At 49.7% G+C, this 21,328-nt stretch overlaps 1 long non-coding RNA gene across 1 annotated transcript; it reads right to left on the bottom strand.

Annotated features, from left to right (window-relative positions):
• Window positions 1–214: 214 nt before the first annotated feature.
• Window positions 215–21,278, bottom strand: LOC123479274 (uncharacterized). Its single transcript, XR_006654844.3, has 2 exons — window positions 20,511–21,278; window positions 215–468 (listed from the first exon to the last, which is right to left on the bottom strand). It is a non-coding gene; the product is annotated as an uncharacterized lncRNA (long non-coding RNA).
• Window positions 21,279–21,328: the final 50 nt, after the last annotated feature.

Raw genomic sequence — 21,328 nt, 5'->3', positions numbered from 1 at the left:
GAGTGAACTAGTAAAAATGTTTCCCTGGACTCACTGTGAATTGCAACAGGAGGAAACACTCCATCACTGAAAAGTGACACTAATGTATTCTATTAGATTTTCTTATCATGTTAAAGAGCATATTAAAAGGAAATGTTTGGAAAAGGGATGCCATAACGTGGTATGATGGATTGAGAATTCCTAATTTGGAAAAAATGTGCTAAGACAACCATGATTGATGCGAGTGACCTACTTTATTTTATAAGAAAGTATGAGTTGCCTCAGGCTCATTGGTACACATATTTGGAAAAAGTTGTTTTTTTTCCACATTAAGTTTTTATTAACATTTTCAAAAGAGCAGAAACACCATAGAAGGATATAGGCTGCGACTTGTCCGTGCAGATGTGTCTGTAGTCACTTGCTGCTTAGAAAAATGTAACCCCTCGCTGGAAGGGATCCCGAATCAGGAGTTTCTTGCCAACGGAACACCTGATAGGGAGAAATATGACACCCTTTTCACCGATAAAAAAATGACAGGGAAGAGCCTTTTTGAAAAGCACAAATAGACCTTTTGCTACTCGTAGGTAGCAATCTCTCAAGAATGATGAACATTTCGTGGTGTCCCCTGGCCACCTTCTGGTTGCAAAGAGCACAGGATGGAGGCCAAGTTCACCACGTTATTTCTACGTTGGCAGTTGTAGCCCAAAGCTGAGGTTCCCTGTGAAACGAAACTGCTGGGGCTGGAAGTCGGGAACTTATCGTAGGAAGCCAAGCAGAAGACCCAGCGGAGGCGCCAACAGAGGGTGGGTGGCTGGCGCCCTGTTGTGTTACCATTAGAATGATGTTGCCAGTGAGTTTAAGAACTTAAGGAATGCCGATGATCATGCTTAGTGAAGAAAGGAGGATATGAAGCAGAAATATGTATTAAAAGGTGGAGGTGGGAGCCTACATTGGCAGAAGTTTTTTGTAGGGCAGTTTGTCACTTTGTCCCCAAAGACTTAGGTTTCTGCATGTCTTTGGACCCAGAAATTCCACTTGTAGAAATTTCTCCTGAAGAAATAACCACAAATGTTCACAGATTTAGGTACTAAGATGTTTACTATAGATTTATAATATTAAAAAGTGGGCTCAATCTAAATGTCTGAAGTTAGGGAGTACTTAGGCACATTCATACATTTAATACAGTTGTTAGAATGGTAATGCAATATCATAATGTGGAAAAGATTTATAGTTTATTAAGTAAGAAAAGTAGGTGAGAAAACAGCATACATCTGGTGATGCTATTTGAACAGCTATGCGCACATATGGTCTACTTCAGCAGTATTGTTTTATGTATTTCTATATAGATACACTCTTTGTAAGCATTTATAAGTATATATTCTAATATATACTATGTATATATTTTGTCCAAAATGTTAAGAATGACTGCTCCTGAAGCGTACATTTTACAAATGCTGTTTGTTTTCTTTTGTATGTTTTCACTCTCTACAATAGACACACTTTAATTTGGTAATAAGTAAGCAGTTATTAAACGGAAAATCTGAGAGACTCAACTAATTACCTAAGAGAAATAATAAGAGAGTTTATAAAGATTCCCAGATGCAAACTAGTTTTCTCATCTAATAGGAACAAATTGAAAATGCAAAATAGAAAATTATTCCATTGCCTATAGCAAAAACAAAACAAGCATACATCACTCACAAAACTGAAAACACAATGACTAATTCATGCATGAGATATCTAGGACCTACTTAGAAGCGAAGATTGCAGTATATCAAAAAAAATCTCAACAAAGTAAAATCTTTCATTTCTGCTTGGGATGACTAAGTGTGGAGAAGGTTTCAATTCTCGTCTAAATTAGTTTATACGTTCTAGGCAATTCCAAAATAATTTCTGATTAGAAGAACTGGCAAGTTGATTCTAAATATTATCTAAGAAAATAGATACATAAGAATTGGCAATTTTTATAAAAAAGAACAACGAGAGTGCACTTGCCCTACTGGCTTTTAAAAGAGTAATTAATCATTATGATAATGTTGTAATATTATCGAATAATTAATGAATAAAATGTAATGTAAAACAGAACAAAATGGCTTAACGGGGAATAAGATGTATGTATGGGGAGCTAGTATGTGATAAAGATTATACTTCTCATTAGTGGAGAAAAGCTAGATTGTTCCATAAACAGTGTTGGAATAATTAATTATCCATTTGGAGGAGGGGAGTAGATTTCCAGCTCAGGCCATATTCACAGAGAAAAAAATTCAAATGTATTAAAGATGCACACATTTTAAGAATTATAAAAGTTGCAAAAGAACCTAAAGAATAATAATTCCATAGTCTTGTGAACGAGAAGGACCTTTCTTAAAAAGTGCGAAACCTCAGAATCCATAAAGGAAAAAACCAATCGATTCTACCTGCGTAAGTATCTAAATCATTGGTATGGGAAACACACACACTAAACAGATGACAAACTAGGGAAAAAAATGTAACTTGTATGACGAGCAATTCATCGAGGGCTTTACTATATAAAGTGCTAGTTTAAGATAAGAAAAAGGCCATCATTCCAATAGAAAAATTGGTAAGCTACAAGCAGGTTTTACACTGAAGAAATACAAATAGCCACTAAACATGCAAAAAAGAAACACGCTCCATCTCACTAATAATCAGTTAAAATGAGAAAACAGACTCTTTTCATTCATAGCTATCAACATTTTTAAGAGGAATAAAAATAGTCAATGTATTGAGGATGTGAAGAAACATTTTTGATTCAGTTATTTCCTTTCAAGGAATGTACCCTGTGGAAATAGTCGCAACACGTCCCAGGGGACGTGGGGACACCAGGCAGCAGGTTGAAGGAGGCGGCAGACCTACACACAGATGGAGTGGGCGTCCAGGAGACAATGTAGCTTCCCAACTGCAATGTCTAAGAAGCGCGTGTAGCTGTTGTAATTGAGGAGAATTTTTACAGTGGACTATCCATTGTGGTCGAATAGGGGAGGTGCCTTCTCTGACTGTTTCCTCTCCTGTCACATTTACATCTTTTATGATCACGGGCGACTTTCATAACGAAAGACGATGGATGTCTGACCCATGTGCCTGGAGACGTGGGGTGACTTGCCCGAGGTTGACAGCACATGAGGACTCAAGGCTCTGGGTAGGTCTCCTGATGCCAAGGCTCCTGCTGCCCCCAAGCCCATAAGTGCCTTGAAAATGCCACTTGCTGCCACCTGCCAGGCTGTGACCACCCCATCCCCAGGCACTCTTGGTTGGGAGGGGCCCACATAGGAGGCATTGCTTTAATGGGTTTCGGGGTGGGGCCCGAACCCGCAGTAGTGAAGGGGCCTCCCCAGCCCCATCTCCAGGGGTTGCTAGCCAGTACCTGCACCAGCTTGCCCCCTTGCCTCCTGAGGGAAATCTTGGGAGGGAATCCACCCACCCACCTTCAGTCCATGGAAACAAGTTTCCTTGGCTGGAGACTGACCTTGACCAAGGGCAGTGTGGAGCTTTCTGCATCGTCAGGATAACTTTGACCCCTGGCTTCTGACTCAGTGTCCAGCATGCCTGGGCCTCCTCTAGCAGCTTTTGCTAAGACTGGTTGGGCCGATGCGCTGAGGTGGGGGGGAGACCTGGGAAGGGTATAGATGGGAGCATTCTCAGTGGGTCAAGTCCTGCCCATGAAAGGCTTCTAACCCCTAAAGCCTTGGTCTGTAAGGCCTACATGTGACTGGTTCTCACTGGGCTCCCACAGTCTTGCTAAGCACCTGGCATATAGCAGGTGCACCATAAAACTTGCCTAATCAGTGGATTGGCTATGAGGACCCAGATGCCATCTCCAGTCCTTCAAGAGATCTCCTGACCCGGAGCTATCCCTGTCCCCACCCCTGAGACTCTTTTCCCTACCTTAACATGATGATGTGGGTTGGTCTCTAGGACCTGAAGCCACCCAGCCTGGCGAGGGGCTCTACCAGCCTCATTTTCATAACAAAGGGGCTGGAGGAACAGAGGCCAGCTTTATCTAAGAGACTTAGAGCAAGAGGTTGCAGTGAAGTGGAGGGGGACTCCTTACTTCTGTTCTCAGGCTACTTTTCCAGCAGTTTCACCAGCTTCCACAACCCCAAGAATCTGACTCTGCTCGTTAGGCCAGGGATCTTGCTTTTCTGCATCCCTGTCCCAGCATATAACAAGTGCACGTGAGTGAATGTGGTCTCCTCTTGTAACAACTTGTTACAATAAAACTCAGAAGTTTAGGATTGGTAATGATATTGTAGGTCACAGAGTCCCTCCATTGGAGACCCAGAAGCAGCAAAGACTTGTCTGAGGTCACAGAGAGAGATGATGGAAGAGATTCAGTTTGGACGCATGAGCTGGTTTTCAGGGGTCAGCCAAAGCTAAGGCCATCTCACTTGGCTTGGCTTAGGAACCAGAGGGACCCTGTTGGGAACCACCCATCACATACCAGAACCCCACACTGGCTCCAGCCAGAGCTCAATTAACTGCTGGGAGAGGCATGATGCTCTCATAATGAAGTCATATCTATCACAGAGATCCTGAGGCTACTTAACTGTGAAATAATTACATGTGCCTCAGAACTGGGAGATCAAGGATTTCTGTCCGACATCCCATGAGATGCTCTTTAAAAATAAAGGTTTCACTATAAACTGCAGGTGGAGTGGGGAGAGGCAAGATTTCTGAGCCAGGACACCATGTTTTAATTCCGCCTTTTATGTCTTGGCTTCATCTCATCTATGTGTCTATATCTCTCTATAGACATTAAAGAAGATTAAAAGAGTAACAATTGTCATCCATACTCATATTGCTATAACTCAATTGTACCCACACACATGCGTCTCCTTGTTTAATTACACAAGCAATACATAAACCCGCTCTCCTCCCTGAAGTAGTATATCTTTCCAGAACTTTTCTCTGGTTTAGATCTAAGTATTCATATGTAACTACGTATTAGTGCGTGAATAAAGCACACAAACCAGTAATGTGTTAACCATTACTGGGATTGTATTATGTATTGTCCTAGAACTTGCTTTGTTCTCCTTTTAACAGGTTTTAAAGATCTTCCCATGGTCCTACATGCAGATAGTCCCTTCCATTTGTTTAGTAACCCTACAGTTTTCTGTAGTATGGAAGCATCATCATTTTTTTGTATCATCAGTCTTCCACTAAGGCACACTTAGATCACTTCCAATTTTTCAATATTACAAACAGCGGAGATTATATATACAAGCTGAAGCTTGCTGCCTCTCTCAAGTGGATGACGGGTCTTTTTATTTATGACAGCAGACATCCTACTGGGGAATGTCAGCTCCACGCAGGCAGAAGTTTTGTCTGCCTTCTTCACTGCTATGTGCCAGAACAGTGCCTGCTCAGCCTAAGTGCACAGTACGTATTTGTTGAATGACTACTTGACCAGCAAATAGAGAACATGGCTGAAAGTTATTTTAACAATCACCCGCATTTCATTGTGTATAATGCGCACCCACTTTTTTTTGCGTGCATTACCCATGGTATGTAATCATTATACCCATGTATAATGCGCATCCTTATTTTTCCCTCAGAAATTTGGGCAAAAAAGTGCACATCATGCATGGCAATATACAGTAATGTTTGTCTAATGCCTGCACCTTACAAAGGAGTTTTTATACCCTGATTGCATTCCATCCTCAGAATGATTGTGTGAGGTTACTAGATCCTGCACTGTTATCACCCCTGACTTACTGATGAGAACTGCATCAGGAGGAAAAAACAGGAGATTTTATGTCTGGGCACATGAAATAATAGTTATCTAGTTTCCCAGTAGTTTTTGAAGGCAAGGACGATAATTCACTAAATTCCTTAACCCTGTTGATTGCAGGTCAATTGCAAATTTCCTTACAAATGGTAAATGCACAATACTGTTTGAATGAATAAATGATCCCTAAATACTGTCAATATGTGACTTTAAATGGTCCTGTACTTCTGGGGGCGCAGGGCCTCCTAACCCACTCCGCTTTGAAGACAGCAACCCAGCTGTCCTGAGCCAACTGCGCCATCTGGTGCCTGGGGTGGGGGCAGCCTTTTCTTTCTTCCCCCCGAGCTGGGGTTTCGATTTTTCCTCTCTCACTACTGGGCAAAGTCACCTGTGACAGTCCTTCTCCTAGGTTTCTCTACCTTCAAAATCTTCTGTCTTTTTCTCTTTGGAATTGCAACTGTTGCCCACCTCTACGCCTTTCAAATAATGTGAAAGTCAAAACCAAACAGCCCAAGTCCTGGCTGAGAAGTCCCACTGCAATGCTCTGATAGCAGTGAAAAGGGAAGGAACGCATTCTGAAGTGGAATCAGATCCTGGGCCATTGACCTTCAACATGCTCCACAACCCCTCTACAGGTCTTAATCTAATTCCTTATCCTATCAACTCTGCTTGCTTCAAAATGTATTTTCCTTTGCCAACAAACTCCATCATAACACTTATGAGGAGGGACACAAAACCCCCCAGAATTTTTTATAAAAAAGTGTGTATTTATTTGTACATGCTTAAACTTCAACCACCTTTAAAGTACTCTCCATTTGATGCAATACACCTATCAAGATGTTTTTTTCCACTGCTCAAAACAGTTTTTGAACTTGTCAAGTTTGATGCCTTTTAGTGTTCCTGCTATTTTTTGTATCACCTCTTCCACATCAGCAAAACATGTTCCTCTGAGGACTTTTTTCATCCGGAGAAACACAAAAAATTGCTCAGGTGAGATTGGGTGAGTAAGGAAGGAGTCATGCCATTTTTGGTCAAAAACTGCTGACCATTCAGTGTGTTTTGGCCAGGTGCTCTCGTAAATCACCCATCATGAAATGGGCAAACACATTAAAAGTTTTCAAAAAAAAAAAAATTCACTGAGGCCGAACACAGCCTCTCACAACAATGCCAGCTGGTACACTGATCCAGATGGGTTCCTAGAACACTCATCTTTTGAGGAAAACCTGTACCTGAAGGGGCCCACCCTCCAGAAGATAATTCCATTTTGGGGGTCCCAATTATATAAGATTTTATTGCAGTTATTTATTTAAAAGGTAGTTTTCTAAATGGCAAGCTGCTTGAAGGAAAATACCATGTGATTTTTTCATTTTTAAATCCCAAATGCCAACATAGTGCCTGACAGAAAGCTGGTACTTCCGGGGGGGGGGTGTAGATATAGCTTTTCTCCCATTTTTTTCCATGGTATACAACCACTATAATTCAATACACTTATGTTCCTACCAAGCTTAAAATTGTGTATCTTGTGAGCAGGCATTTAATAGACTTCTGGGAGGAGAAATCTGGAACCTTGATCACTATTTAGAGTATTGTTTCTATGAGGTGCAGCATTCTGAGTCTTAGATGGTGACTAAAAAAGAAACTTTCGGCCCTGGCTGGTGTAGCTCAGTGGATTGAGTGTGGGCTGCGGACCAAAGGGTCACCGGTTCAGCTCCTAGTCAGGGCACATGCCTGGGTTGCTGGCCAAGTCCCCAGTGGGGCCCATGTGAGAGGCAACCACACATTGATGTTTCTCTCTCTCTTTCTCCCTCCTTTCCCCTCTCTCTAAACATAAATAAATAAAACTTTTTTTAAAAAAGAAACTTTGGAATATCATCCATTTGAAAATTAAGACCTTTGATCTTCCTTCCTGACTTAAGTTAAGATCCTTGTTTGGCTCCAACGGACTTCCACCCCTATCATTCAGAAAATGCAGTCCATCAAATAACAGAGTTTGGTAGATGGGGGCCCTCAGCAGGGTCTTAGGATTGCATTGCCCGTTTAAGGCCCCACCCACCCTTGAATTTAACTGCAGGACTGAAAAAGGTATATGGGGACAGGGAAGCCTGAGATCCCTCTCTATAAAGTTCTAGGTATTGTTTGTGGCTTGTCTATTTTTCCTTCTTCTCCATCTCTCCAGCTAGGTCTTTTGCTATAATATATTTTTAAAAGATTTTATTTATTTATTTTTATAGAAGGGAAGGGAGGGAGAAAGAGAGGGAGAAAAACATCAATGTGTGGTTGCCTCTCGAGCACCTGCTACTGGGGACCTGGCCTGCAACCCAGGCATGTGCCCTGACTGGGAATCGAACTGGCAAACCCTTGGTTCTCAGTCTGGTGCTCAGTCCACTGAGCCACACCAGCCAGGGCCTTTTGCTACAATATTTATCCAAGATTCTTTCTCTTTATTGAGATATAAAATTTTATAGTAAAATACATAGGTAGGTCTTAAGTTTGATGAGTTTTGGCAATTGTATACATCTGTGTTACTGGCACCCAAATCGGGAAATAGAGCATTTTTAGCTCCCCACAAAGTTCCCTGGTCCTCTTTCCAGTCAACCCTCTCCCAGAGGCGACCATTGTTCTGAATTCTACATCCAGTTCCAAACTTCATAGAAACAGAATCACCCATAGCATGCTTCTTCCCTTCATTGACTAGAGCAACAATAACAAAAATGTGTAGATATAATGTATTTTCTAAGGTGTCCAAAGTTACCATCCCCCAGTGTTTGACCATGATGGCCCCGGGCTAGTGGGGATTTAAAAGATTGTTACCTTGTTCTTTACAATCTGGTCTAATATAAAACCACATACACATAATTTCATAACCATAAGAAAAATAAGCTTTTTCATGGAATGAGCTGGCATGGCTCTTGTGGAGAGTGAACAAGTGAGGTTCAGAGGGGTGTGGGATGGAACCCTGCCAAGGCGCTTGCTACTGGCAAGGTCCTTGGCCCATCATCTCAAGGTCAAAAACTCCTCGAGGCAACTTCTGTCTGGGTTCTTGGTATCCTTTTGAATATGTAACCATTTGACCAAGGGATTCCCTCCAACCTCCAGCTCTTCCCCTTGGATCTTAGCAAAGAAGAAACAGTGTCTAAAGCCAGGGTTAAAATTCTATTAAAACCATGAAAAAATACACACACATATAATTGTAAACTCTTAAAACTCACACATTTGAGTTTTCATGAGGTGCATTAGGCAAATGGTTTTAGAGCGAACTATACAACTGCAGATGAAATATGTATGTACTGCAGGATCTCTGAACATCATTTGAACACTGATGAGGGACAACTCCGTGTATGCACCCTGCAACCCAGATGGGTGCTTACATGGAGAAAGAATGAGTATAAGCGAGGCATAAATAAAGAGAAAGTTTTGACTCATGTAATAATATTTGCAGAAACACTTAAAACAAAGAGAAAACAACCTAGCAATTTCACAACAGAAGGCAAGGCCTAACTTAGTTGGTTAAATGGTCCCATATGTGGTGTCTGCAGAGCCTGGAGGCTTAGAATGGGCCAGCCTGGGGCTGGTGCCAGGGCTCTGGGTGAGCTGGCTGGGCAGGGAGCAAGTTGTTTAACCTCACCGAGCCCGTTCTGCCTCTCTAAACTAGGGTAGTAATGGCAATACTCACTGCACTGAGTTGGTGGGAGAGGTGACTGAAGTGAGGTGTGAGCTAGGCCTTTGCGAACCACATACACTACCTGTATGCCAGCTGTTTATTGTCACTTCTGGACCTGGAATGGATGTTCCGAAAGAATGTGGGATCCAGGCTCTATATCCTATGATTGCTGACTTCTGGGGACTGCTGTTATATTCTCCGCTGTTGACTATTAACAGCAAAGTATTGCCTCTTTCTTTACCCTATGGGCCTCAACTTCTTCACTGGGGAAAGGGGAGTGTTTTGATAGGAAATAAGAGATGGGGTACGGCTGGGGTGTTAGTGTCAGAGAGACCTGGGTTGGAATCCAGATTCCCACATTTACTAGCTGTGTGTGTATGACCTTGGGTGAACCCCTTAACTTTGCAGAGCCTCAGTTTTCTCATCTGGAAAATGGACATAGATGTACTTCAGTGGATTGATTGCTGGGAGGACGAAATGGGACAGATCCTGAAATGGGTACTTAGCACAGTCCCTGGGACAGGTGCCATCAGTGATAGAAATGGACTGCTTTTCATGCCAGATCGGGGGCACATGAACATCTTGTTCCCAAGACACCCAAGCAGTTGCTCCTTAAAACCAGGATCATGGGGGCTCGGAGCAGGGGCAGGAATATGGAACTCTGATGCTAGCTCCGTCAGAACAAAGTTTCCCACCACACTGGGCCTAGGCAAGATGAATCCCCTGGATGGAGAGAATATTGCAGACAGGCCAGATGTGCCAAAGCCGATCTGGGGGAGATGCACATCCACGTGGTTGGCTCTGCGATCCACTCTTCATCTGAGGGAGGGCTCAGCATCCTGGGTGTTCAGTTGCCTCCCGGAGCAGCCAGGACAGGAGACTGCAGCCACTGGGGAGGGAGAGGGGCCGGTTGTTAGCCTGGGAGCCCCATCAGTGGGCAGAGCAGGGAGGGCACGGCCTGCTTTCTTCTTCTAAGTCCACAAAAACCTTTCCCCACGGCTGAGGATTGGACTAGATCAGAGGTGGCCTTGGGGTCTCACTGAACCTGGGATTTTGCTGGAAGTGGGGAGCCCCAGTCTCTTCATGAGGTTTTAGCCAAGTTTCACTGTTTTGTTTCACCCACGTTCCCCAGGTAGCCACCGGCTGGGAGAGGGGAGCGCCTTAAAGAGATAAACAGCCCGGGAGGGCTCTGCACCCTGGAGGTCTCTGTGCGCTCCTTGTCCTTGCAAGTTGCTTCTGGGCTCCCCACCCCAATTTCCCTTCCTGACTCCCCTGCCTCAGAGGGGGCCACCTTCTGTTTATCTGGTTGTAAAGTCGGGTTATTTCTCATTTCTGATCCTTTATGGGCCATACCTGACTTTTGATGGGGGGTTTTTTCCCTCCCTTTTTTTCTCCATGAGCTAGATGGATGTCTGGTGCGGGCTCTTGCCTTTTAAAGCAGCGTTAACGTGCGGACATCTGAAATCCCGACTTTATTTTCCTTGGCCCACCTGGCCTCCGCTCTTAATGGCTATTAGAAGCGGGCTGTGGCTGGGACCACCTGATCTGCAAACTCTCCGAGCCTCGCACAGCTTTCCCCTGCGCGGGGGTCGGGAGGGCGGCGGCCAGCTGGAGCTGGAAGCCGCGAGAGCCCGGAGCGCTGCTCCGCGCCGGTGCAGAGCGGAGGCCAGAGCCGGTCGGGGCGGCGTCTGGAGCTCAGAACCCGGGGTGAAAGGCCTCCGCTGCTTTCCCAGACGCCTCAGCGGAGCATATGCCGCACTCCTCAAATTCATTTTTAATTCATGACATCAGTTTAGGGACCGTTGGAGGCTCTAAACAGGCTCTCCCCAAAACCAAAACAACCAGCACAACGCCAGAGAGGAGAGGAGGAGACACCCGGTCCAGAACGTTGCCTCCTCTGTCCTCAGGGAATCGGCATTTGGAAAACCACTTTTCAGAGGGGACCCGATGTCCCTTACGACCGAGTTACATCGCCCCACCTTTCTCTGGTGCCGAAATTGGACTCCGGAGTGTTTGTTATAAAGACGACGCCGGATGTCAAAGTGGTTTCGATTAGGGCTTTATAACGTTGCGTTAAAACGATCAAGTGTGTACTTGCAGGGAGATTAAAGGCGACCCAAATATTTTTACATACACACATATAAAAGAAATACATGAACATATATACATATAACCAGAACTACACACGACATACACTACATTAAATAAGTAATATAATAACAATGTCCTATAGGAATTAGATGTTAAATACATGTTAAATAGTATGTAACATGACGAAACCATATAATACATATTGTGTGCTAACTAATATACAATACAAACGGAGACTGGAATGAAAGCTCTCTATATAATGTATTAATAGGTCGCGAGTGCTGTGGGTCAGTACGGCTGAGCCTCAGCTCAGCACGGGGCGCCTGGGAGGAAGCCGGGAGACACACAACGGTTCCCCCCACCCCGCTGTTGCGGCGGCCCAGCCCTTGCCCCTTCGTAGGTCCCCACAGGCCCACGTGTCTTTGGGTGGCTGTAAAGATTCCAGAAGACCAGCTCTGTATCGGCGTTAACAGAGTTAACAGATGATCTATTACAGAGGTCACACTCCATTGGGGAGAGGGCACAACTTTCGTATATGAGACCAGAGAGCATCCTTCCCCTCTCTCATTACAAACCCCAAGCATTTGGCGTTTGGTCCCGGGAGCTTAAATCAAGCGCTCTGTCTCAGACCCGTCAGACAACTAACTTAAAGTGCCATTTTCCAACCTAGGCATTTAGAGGCAATTTGGAAATTGAAATGAATCTCTATATGCAAGACTGGAACGTTGCAGGGGCCCTTTAAAGCTGCGGTTAGAAAGGCAATTACGGAACCCGCGGATGGGCTGCAAGGCGGCGATTCAAAGCAAAGCAAAACGCACGGTTAGAAATTTTTTATTAACCGCGCACACGCAAGTGAGGCAGCCTAATGATAACTACCGCGTGCGTTTACGCTTCTCTTGCTGGGGAAACAGGAAAAAGACTTTGACAGAGGAGTTACCCTAACAAATTACATCGTTTCAAGGTGGGGGGGCGGGATATCTCAGTGGCCAACGTTGGCTTAACTGGCCAACTAAACCAGTGTGTATGGGAATTCGTTTTTCTCCAGAGTTACCCAGAAGCAGAGCTTCAAACCAACTGTTTGGAAGACGGGGGTGCGTGTTAGCGGGCTCTTTCCGACGTGAACGCGCGGTGCTCCTCCGCAGAGCGGCTTCCGGACCCCAGACCTTCCCCCGACCCCTAGTTCTGCGGCGGGAGGCAGCGCGCCCGCGGCGGGGAGCGCCCGGCTGCCCGGGCCCTCAGTCCGCGGCCGAGGCGCGCCGCCGCGCGAGCAGCTTTTATTTGCAGTCTCTTTAACGCTCCATTTCTGCTTCTCTTCCCTTCGAGCGTCCTGCGGCGGAGTGTTAGACCAGCCCTATCGTCTGTGCGCTCTCACCTCAGAGTCAATATTATCTCAGATGGGCACAATAGACTGGAATGAAAAGCTAATATTGAACCAATGAGGTCCCTGCCCGTGCTGCCGCGTTGCCACCCCTTGTGGCGCAGCCCCGGCGAGCCGCTGGCGGCCGGCTACGCGGGGGGAGGCTGAGGTCGGGCCTCTACGGGCCCCGCCAGGGGTGGGGGAGACACGCCGGACCCAGCGCGAAGCCTCGGAGGCCCAACCTAGCTTCGATCGCCTACAAGCTCCTGGAGGTCCCTTCGGGCCCCAATCTCTGTCTCTCCTCCAGCCGCCAGAGGCTGGCCGCGAAGTCCACGGCTCCGCGGGGCCGTAGGGGCAGCAGAGAGCACGGCGTGTCCCCGAGACCAGACGCAGATAAGGGAGCGGGGCCTGGCGCGTCCAAACCTCCGGGCTAGGGGCCGGGAATGTGAGTGTGGGAGGGGAGGGAGGGCAGCTGTGGGCCCAGAACTGGAGGACTTTTTGCTGCTCGACCTGGGGGGCAGACTGGTCACCTTGGGATCCCCGGTAATTAAAGGCCTCCCGGGCCGCCGTCGGCTTGCGGCTGCCCCATGAGGGTGTCTTCACGGGAGGGGCGGTCTGTGGACCCCTTCGAAAGCTCCCGGCACCTGTCCATTCTTCTGTCTCCCTAGCTCGGGGAAAGCTGGACAGAGCTAGGGACGCAGACGTCGCCAGACGAAGGGCTTTGGGGCTGCGGTGGGGAGCTCAGGCCACACTCCTTTTCGTCCGCTGATGCAGGCACCCTTTGTGGGCACCCCGGGAGGTTTCGGGGACGCTTTGGGTCACCCACAAGAGCGACGCAAGGGTGCGGAGCGCACGGAGTCTGGGTCGCGGCCTTCCAGCGCGGGGTCACCCAGCGCTGCCCTGTCTGTTCTTCAGCTCGCTGGCCGCTGACGGCCCTCTAGTCCTCTAACCGGGGCCCGTGTACGAAAAAGGCGACTGGAAAAGGAGAAAGGGGGCGCGGGTCGAGGCCTGAGCCCGAAAAATTTGCTTGTAGGACAATGGTGGGCATGTGGGCTCGAAGCAAGCTGTAGTTACGCTGTAGGGACTCCTGCCTGTGCCTCACCACGTGAGGCGGTTTGGGCGCCTCCCTCCACCCGCCAGGGCTCTTCGCCCTGTTTTCTCATTGGCTTGAAAGCAGGAATCTGGCAACCAAGGTGGGAGGTGGGCAGAGGGGAGGCAGGGCTGTCCCAGGGTTCCTCTGGGAGTGACCACTGCATGCACCGCCAGGAAGTGAGAGTATTCGTGTAACCCGAGTCTCAGTTTTCACATCTGGAGAATGGGTATCATCATAACCCTTTCCATACCAAATTATGAGGTTCCCTGCGACCATGGGTGTGAGCAAACATGCTTTTAAACGCTGAAACTTCATGCAGGTGAGTGGAATTGTTCTTTTAAGTCTTCCCCACACCCTCCCCAGGTTTCATGGAGAGCTTCTCATGTAAGATAAAAAGCTTCTAGTTTCTTTTTTTTTCTCACAAGGCCACAATCCCCCTTCTAAGCCTTGGCCCAGGCCCCCAGAATCCAGAAAATGGGGAGGTACTAAAAGAAGTGACAATTTCCTGAAAGAGGGGCTGTTGGAACGCCAGCATTTCAGAAGCCACTCCTAGCTTCCGAGGCAGGTTGCTGCTTATATCCCCAAGAAGCTCCTTAAGGGACTGGATCCCAAGTTACAAAACCTGAGACTGGTAGTGAGAGCAGTTTGAAACAAACAGATGCCGGAGAAGGCTGCGGAGGAGTCAGGAGGTGCCTCCCCTGCCTCCCAGGCTGGTCCTGCAGCCTGCTGGAGGCCAGCCACCCTGTCTGCCTCTGGGAGCACCCAGCAACAGTCTACGCCTGTGTGGCCCAAGGGAACTGCAGCTTCTGGGGCTTTGCGGGGAAATGGGACAACCCACAGCCAGGTGGAGGAGAGTGCAGGGGACACACGAGTCTCCACCCTCGCCTGGGCAGCTGCCAGAGCAAAAGCACCCATGTTTCCTAATTCCTGTGCCCCTGTCTGTGTCCAGTCAGTCTGCCCATCGTCCACCCTTGCTTGGCCTTAGACTTTGACTCGAAATCAGGTGAGGGAGAAAGAGACGGAAACCTCCTTTGATTCTGGTTCCTTGCTTTCAACAGTGAATGAGGACATGCATTAAGGCAGCGGTCCCCAACCTTTCTGGCACCAGGAACCGGTTTTGGTTCTGAAAGGCAATTTTTCCATGGACCGGGGTGGGAGGGATGGTTTCAGGATGATTCAAGTGCATTACATCCAAGCTCACCTCCTGCTGTGCAGCCCAGTTCCTAACTGGCCCCGTGCAGGTACCGGTCAGCGGCCTGGAGGTTGGGGGCCCCTGCATTAAGGGATTGGCGAGTTTCAACGTGATGAAGAAGTTAAAGCTCCGCGGTCATATCCTGAGAGCGGCTCCACGCCTCAGCAAGGAGTTCCTGGCTCTGAAACGTTGGGTTTCAGAGCGGATACACCTCGGGAGATCCAGACATCCGGAGGAGGACAGTGCCTGTTGGGTGCAGCTGGGGCAGCAGAGGCAGGGACCAGGGTCCAGGCTCCCCTGCTAGGGCTCAGCCATCTAGGTGTGCACGGAACAACTATCCAGTTGCTGTCGCACTGGTTTCCCCAGCCGCACCTCACTGGACATGCCAGGATGTCCGGAAACCGACGGCGGTCGCGCGCTACAGGAGAAAGGGGCGGGTCACCTGGGCCCCGTAGCGGCCTCCCAGTCGGGTGATCAAATGCCATATCCGCAATAACCACCGGGACCCCGGTCTCGCGGCCACGAGGGGGCGCGAAGCTGGGAGAGTCGCACTCTGAGACCCTCACTCTTCCGACTCTATCCCAGGTGGGGCTAGGGCAGGCCATTACAGGCCCATTTTCTGAGCCACCGTGGTCAGGCCCTAGGATCTGGGACCTCAGGCATGGAGTTGCGGCCGCATTGCACGGTAGCTTAGCCATCAATCTCCCTGGCACAGACGATCATTAGTGCTTCGTCCTTTTTCGAGCAGAACCTGTCCCCTCTGCTTTGCATCCTTCGGAAAGAAGCCCGACTCCTAGTGGAGCTGGAATTCGAGCGAGGATGGAGAACTCTACAGCGGAGGGCGGGAAGTGCTGGAGGGAGTAGGGATGCATTTGCAAGTCGTCCTCTCTCCTCTGTGACCCGTGAGCCTCCTTAGACTTCCTCTCCAGGCTCGGACTGAGGTCACGCCAAGAGTTTGGCAGTGGGGTGCAGCCCCAGCACTCTCTGGGTGCACTGGACTCAGAGGCTCGGCGGGTATCCCGCTCGCGCCCGGCCCTAGCCACTAGGCGCCGCTGCGCGCACGCGGATCCGGGTCCCTGGCCCCCCGCTCCCGCCTAGCGAGCGGCCTCAAGGGAGGAGGCCAGAGCGGGATTTGATATAATAATTTTGTAAAAATTAAGGTAGTAATTATTCTTTGCGTTTTCTCTTCGCCACCCTACCCGCTCGGAGAGGCTGAGTGACTGTGATTCACAGAGGGATGAAGGAGTTCTTTGCTGGTTCGGAGGCATCCCCATCCAGGGACACCTTTCGCATGCGGAGGGCCAGGGAAGGGCTCACCCTTCACTGATGTCCGCGCCACCACAGCCTGGCGGGCTCACAGTGAGGGCTTGTGGTACTAGCTCGCGGAGAGGGTCTCAGACTCCCTGATCTGGAAGTGGTAGAGCGCTCTGGTTGGACTGCACCTCACCAGGCCATGGCCTACCGATATTATATTCGATGAACAGCGACTATGCCAAGCATTAGCTCACCTGCTCCTCTCAAAAACTGTTAAGCTATTGACATTTCCTTCTCACAGATGAGAGAACGGTGGCTCAAGAAGGTGAAGGTCACAGAGGTAGTGAGTGACCCCAGGCAACACCTGGACACACACACATCCCTGTTTCTGCACAGGCCAAGCAGCGAGAAGCACCACTCTTTGCTCCTCCAAAGACAGGGGCCTGGCGGGGGAAACTCTGAGCCAAAGGTTTGGGGCACACCCCAGAAATCTCTGCCCTTTGATGCCTCCCACTAACCAGCAATCCAGGCCCTTCTCACCCCAGCACCTCCCTAGGGGAGTTCTGGCCTTTTAGGGAGCAGGGAGAAGCTCACAGCAGGAGCCTGAGACCAGCAATGGCATATGTTTGTGCAATTTGATTGCTCGGTACTGAAGCCCAGCAACAAGCCCTGGAGATTTGGGGCGGGGGAGGGGGGGAACAATGATACCAGCAATGTCAAGGACAGGAGCTAACTTTATAGCAGCTTGTTAGGTGCTAGATACACACTGCCTGATCACTTTGCTTGGCTTCTCTCATTAGACAACCCCAAGGGCCAAGATACTATTGTTTGTTCCCATTTCATAGAAGAGATAACAGAGGCACAGAGAGGTTAAGTAACTTGCCCAAGGTTACCCCGGCCTGCCTTTTTCATTTTGGTGGGGGGCAGGATAATAAGGTATAACTTAGAGTGAAATTCACCTTGTGTAGTGTACAGTTCTACGAGCTTGGAAAAACGTGTGCAGACGTGTAATTACCATCAGGAAGCAGAGGGGTGCGATGACTTCCCCAAACAGGTCTGACTCCTGCCCTTCACTGCCTGGCAGACAGCACTGGCTGTATTTTTACAGATGACAAAATGGAGGTTGGGAGAGATTGCCTTGTTCCCCGAGATCACTCAGCCAGTAAGTATCAGATCTGAGATTAGAACCTTCATTTAGTGTCTGCTAGTCCAGCAGCCTGCACAGTGTAGATCCCTGAACCTATATAGCCCAGTCCGTGGCTTGGAGAGAGGGAGCCCCTTGCCCTAAGACGGCGGCTCAGAAACTCCCCACTCCCACGGCAGCTCGCTGCCTCGACAAACACCCACCCTTGTAGAGCGGCTAAGGAACAAAGACGGGCAGGATTCTGTACGGCCAAAGCCACTAGTAAAGTGAATGCAGCCACCCAGTTCAAGGACTGGCGGACAGAGGAGTCCAGACCAGTGTGCCCAGGACCCTGGCTCACTTCCACCCGCCAGTCTGGTTAATGAGTTACTCTCCTAGTTAATTCCTGCACACTTCCTCTATTCCACCCCCCGCCCCCAAGCCTGGCCTGCAAAGAACCTTCCCAAACTCCTCAAGTCTGGGCCCATGAATTAGCATAGAAAACCCAGCTTCTAGGGCTTCCCGGGAGCCCTTGGCTCCCTGGAAACCTGCTTTTCCCTCAAGGGGGGACCGGACAAGGCTTGGGGCCAGTGGTTGGGAGGCAGAGGGAGGCAGAGGGACTGGCAAGTCCTGGTCCTGCTGGGAGGGCAGGCATGGCAGGCCACAGCTTCCATGCCCTTGCCCACCTGCCCCATAACTAGAGTCCCTAGGGGCAAACCTTACCCCCTCAGGTAGGTTTTGTGAGTCAGGCTGTCACCCAGGCCGGTCAGCAGAGGATGTTGAGGGAGGAGACCTGGCTGTGAGCTGTTTGGGTGCTCTGCCCCTGGAGGGGGAAGCTGAGGGGTTTGGGCTCCAAACTGTCACTCCTTTGGGACACTCCAGACACATCCTGGCCAAAGAGCGCGAAGGGTTTAAGGGGGTGCTGACAACACCTTGGAGATCAGCCTGAAAGTTCTGAACGAGGGGAACCCCCTGAGGTGTCACTCACTGCAGAGACACTGACTGGACTCCCTTTGCCCTCAGGCTCATCTGCTCTTACAGCCCAGCAGAAATCACCAACACTGACCATGCAGTAAATGCTCGCTGACAGCCCTGCAGCCAGGGTGTGGCATTCAGTGCCCCGGTTTTCAACGTGGAGTCTGAGGCCCAATTTGGAGGGCCAAGACTTAGGGCGAGCTTGACCCTCCAGCCCTCCTGGAGAGCCTTCCATGGAGAAGGGAGCTCTCTCTTTTTCACTCCAGGATCCTGGATCTACAGCCTGCCTAAGCTGGGTGTTTCCCTCTGGCTCGGAGGGCTGACCCCTAACTCCACCCCAGGCTCGCTGGCTGGCACAACTCAAAGACCTCCACCTTCCCAGGTGGCTTGGGATCCCCACCAGCCTGGGCCTAGTGGGGTTTCAGCCCCTACCACCTAGTGGAAGGAGGGATTTCTGAACTAAAGACAATATTTTTGGAGGTTAGTGGTGCAGGCCCCAGGGAGGTGCGTCTTAGAATGCACCCCACCCCAAGAAGCTGGATAGAGCATGGGACTGTGGGAAAAAGGATGAGAGGGGGTTGGAGAGAGCCACAAAGCAAGGCCAGGAGAACCCTGTAAGGATGAAACCCCAGCGGCAGCCCCTGAGCAGAGATGGAGTCAGGTCCACAGCCTGAGGCAGGGGCAGGTTTTTCTGTGTGAGGGCAAAGTTGAGGCCCACACCTGTCTGGTGTGTGGGGGTGTGTGTGTGTGTGTGCATGCACACACACACATGCCCTAGGAGGAGTGGGGGGGTGGGCAGCACCCATGACCTCTGTTGGCCCCTCACTACCACCTGGTGCCTAGACAACCCCAGAAAGTGCACTGCTAACTCTTCCCTTGGCTGAAGAGTTTTCTGAAAGGGTGTTTTGGATCCCCCACCCTAACACAAACCATGTCTGGAATAAAGAAGTGGAAAAATTGACATGAACAAAAGCACACAGCAGGTAAAACTAGAGAGGGTCAAGGGAGACCCCAGGGCAGGGAGGGAGGTAGCTGGGGACGCAGGGAACAAACAGGTCCTAAGAGCCGGGACCCTCCACTGATACAGCTAGTGGCGGCTCAGCCTGGATCGCAGGAGTTCGCTCTTCTCCGCCCCCTCTCAAATCCACATTTTCCGGGTCTCACAGCAACCTAGCCACCAAACAGGCATTTCTTCATCCTTAAGAGAAATGACATGGGCTTCCAAGTAAAGATTTAAAAGACGCCAGATTTCTTTTTATCATTAATTGTAAACGTGCAAAATACCTGCTGGTACTTCACTTTAGAAGAATGTAATTGGCAAAAAGAAGGGAAAAAGAGGAAAAAAGAGACGGCTGATGAATAGATAATAGATCTTTAACCACCAATAAACAGAGAGCAGCGCCAGCAGCCTGGGGGATGTGATCATAATTATGCCGCTGCGGGAGCCAATGGGGACGAGGGAACTCGGCCCTAAAATCATCCCAAAACCGAAGGCGAGCTCGAAAATGCGGACACGGCCTGGAACCGGAGACGCGATCTGCAATCCCTAGATGTGAGCCCTAGGTTTGCACAGCAACCCGCCCCTGGGACGACAGATGGCAAAATTATAATAGAAATAATAACAGCAATAATAATAGCAATGATAACAACACTAACCAAACAATAACGACAACAGAACGATAATAGTAGCACCACACGACCTCTCCCCTGACCTTGGAACCGCGGTCCCAGATATTACAGAAGGAACTGTTTTCGGAAGGAGGGGAGCACTCTCCCACTGATAGCCTGTGCGGAGAGTCGGAAGCCCACTGGCCCCCGCAGAGTCGGGGGCTCCCGGCTTAACCTGCAAACGAAAAAGCCGGGTCAAGGATCACGAAAGCCATGACCCCGGGACCTCGAGGCTACGCGAGGTTGGAGGACCACCCATCCCAGGTTCCCTCCTCACCTGGGAAGACGCCCGAAATTTTGCCAGGGGTGCGGACTGAAATGACCAAACGGTTTCGTTAGCCCTCGCCCCAAACCAGCCCTTGCTCGCTTACCCTCGCGGTGTTCCCGGGGTGATCCCAACTTCCCCGACGCGGGGCCGCGGGGCGCAACTGCAGCATCGGGAGCGCTGGGAGCGAGCAATCTGCGTGCTTGTCTGTCTGTCCATCCGTCCGTCCTACCAGTTCGGGCTCAGCAGGCTCGGGATCCGGGGGGACGCAGCGGAGGCTGAGCCGGCCGGGGACTCTGCAGGGACCAGGGTGCCCCGGAGGGAGTGTTGGTGGTGGAGGAGGAGGCGGTGGCTGACGGAGAGGAGGTGGGGAAAGAGGAGGAGGAAGAAGAGGAGGAGGAGGAGGAGGAGGAGAAGAAGGAAGAGGAGAAGGAGGAGGAGGAGGAAGAGAAGAAGCCGAAGGAAGAGGAGGAGGCGAAAGAGGAGGAGGAGAAGCCGCAGAGGGCGCCGCGGGAGCGAGTGAGCTGGGAGCGCGGGGCGAGGGCGCGGCGAGGCACCGCGGCCGGGCGGGCGCAGGAGGCATGGCTGAGGCTGCGGCGCCGACTCCGTTCCACTCTCGGCCGGGATCCAGGCCTCCGGGTTCCCAGGCGCTCGCCTCCCTCTGACGCACTTTAAAGAGTCTCCCCCCTTCCACCTCAGGGCGAGTAATAGCGACCAATCATCAAGCCATTTACCAGGCTTCGGAGGAAGCTGTTTATGTGATCCCCGCACTAATTAGGCTCATGAACTAACAAATCGTTTGCACAACTTGTGAAGAAGCGAACACTTCCATGGATTGTCCTTGGACTTAGGGCGCCCTGCCCGCCTTCTGCAGAGGAGAGAAAACTTTTTTTTGCCTCCCCCAAGAAACTCCCCCCTCCTCCC

This window comes from Desmodus rotundus, chromosome 4 (genome assembly GCF_022682495.2).
Source record: "Desmodus rotundus isolate HL8 chromosome 4, HLdesRot8A.1, whole genome shotgun sequence".
NCBI lineage: Eukaryota > Metazoa > Chordata > Mammalia > Chiroptera > Phyllostomidae > Desmodus > Desmodus rotundus.
Note: the sequence above shows the minus strand (reverse complement) of the source record. Positions and strands in the feature narration are given on the sequence as shown.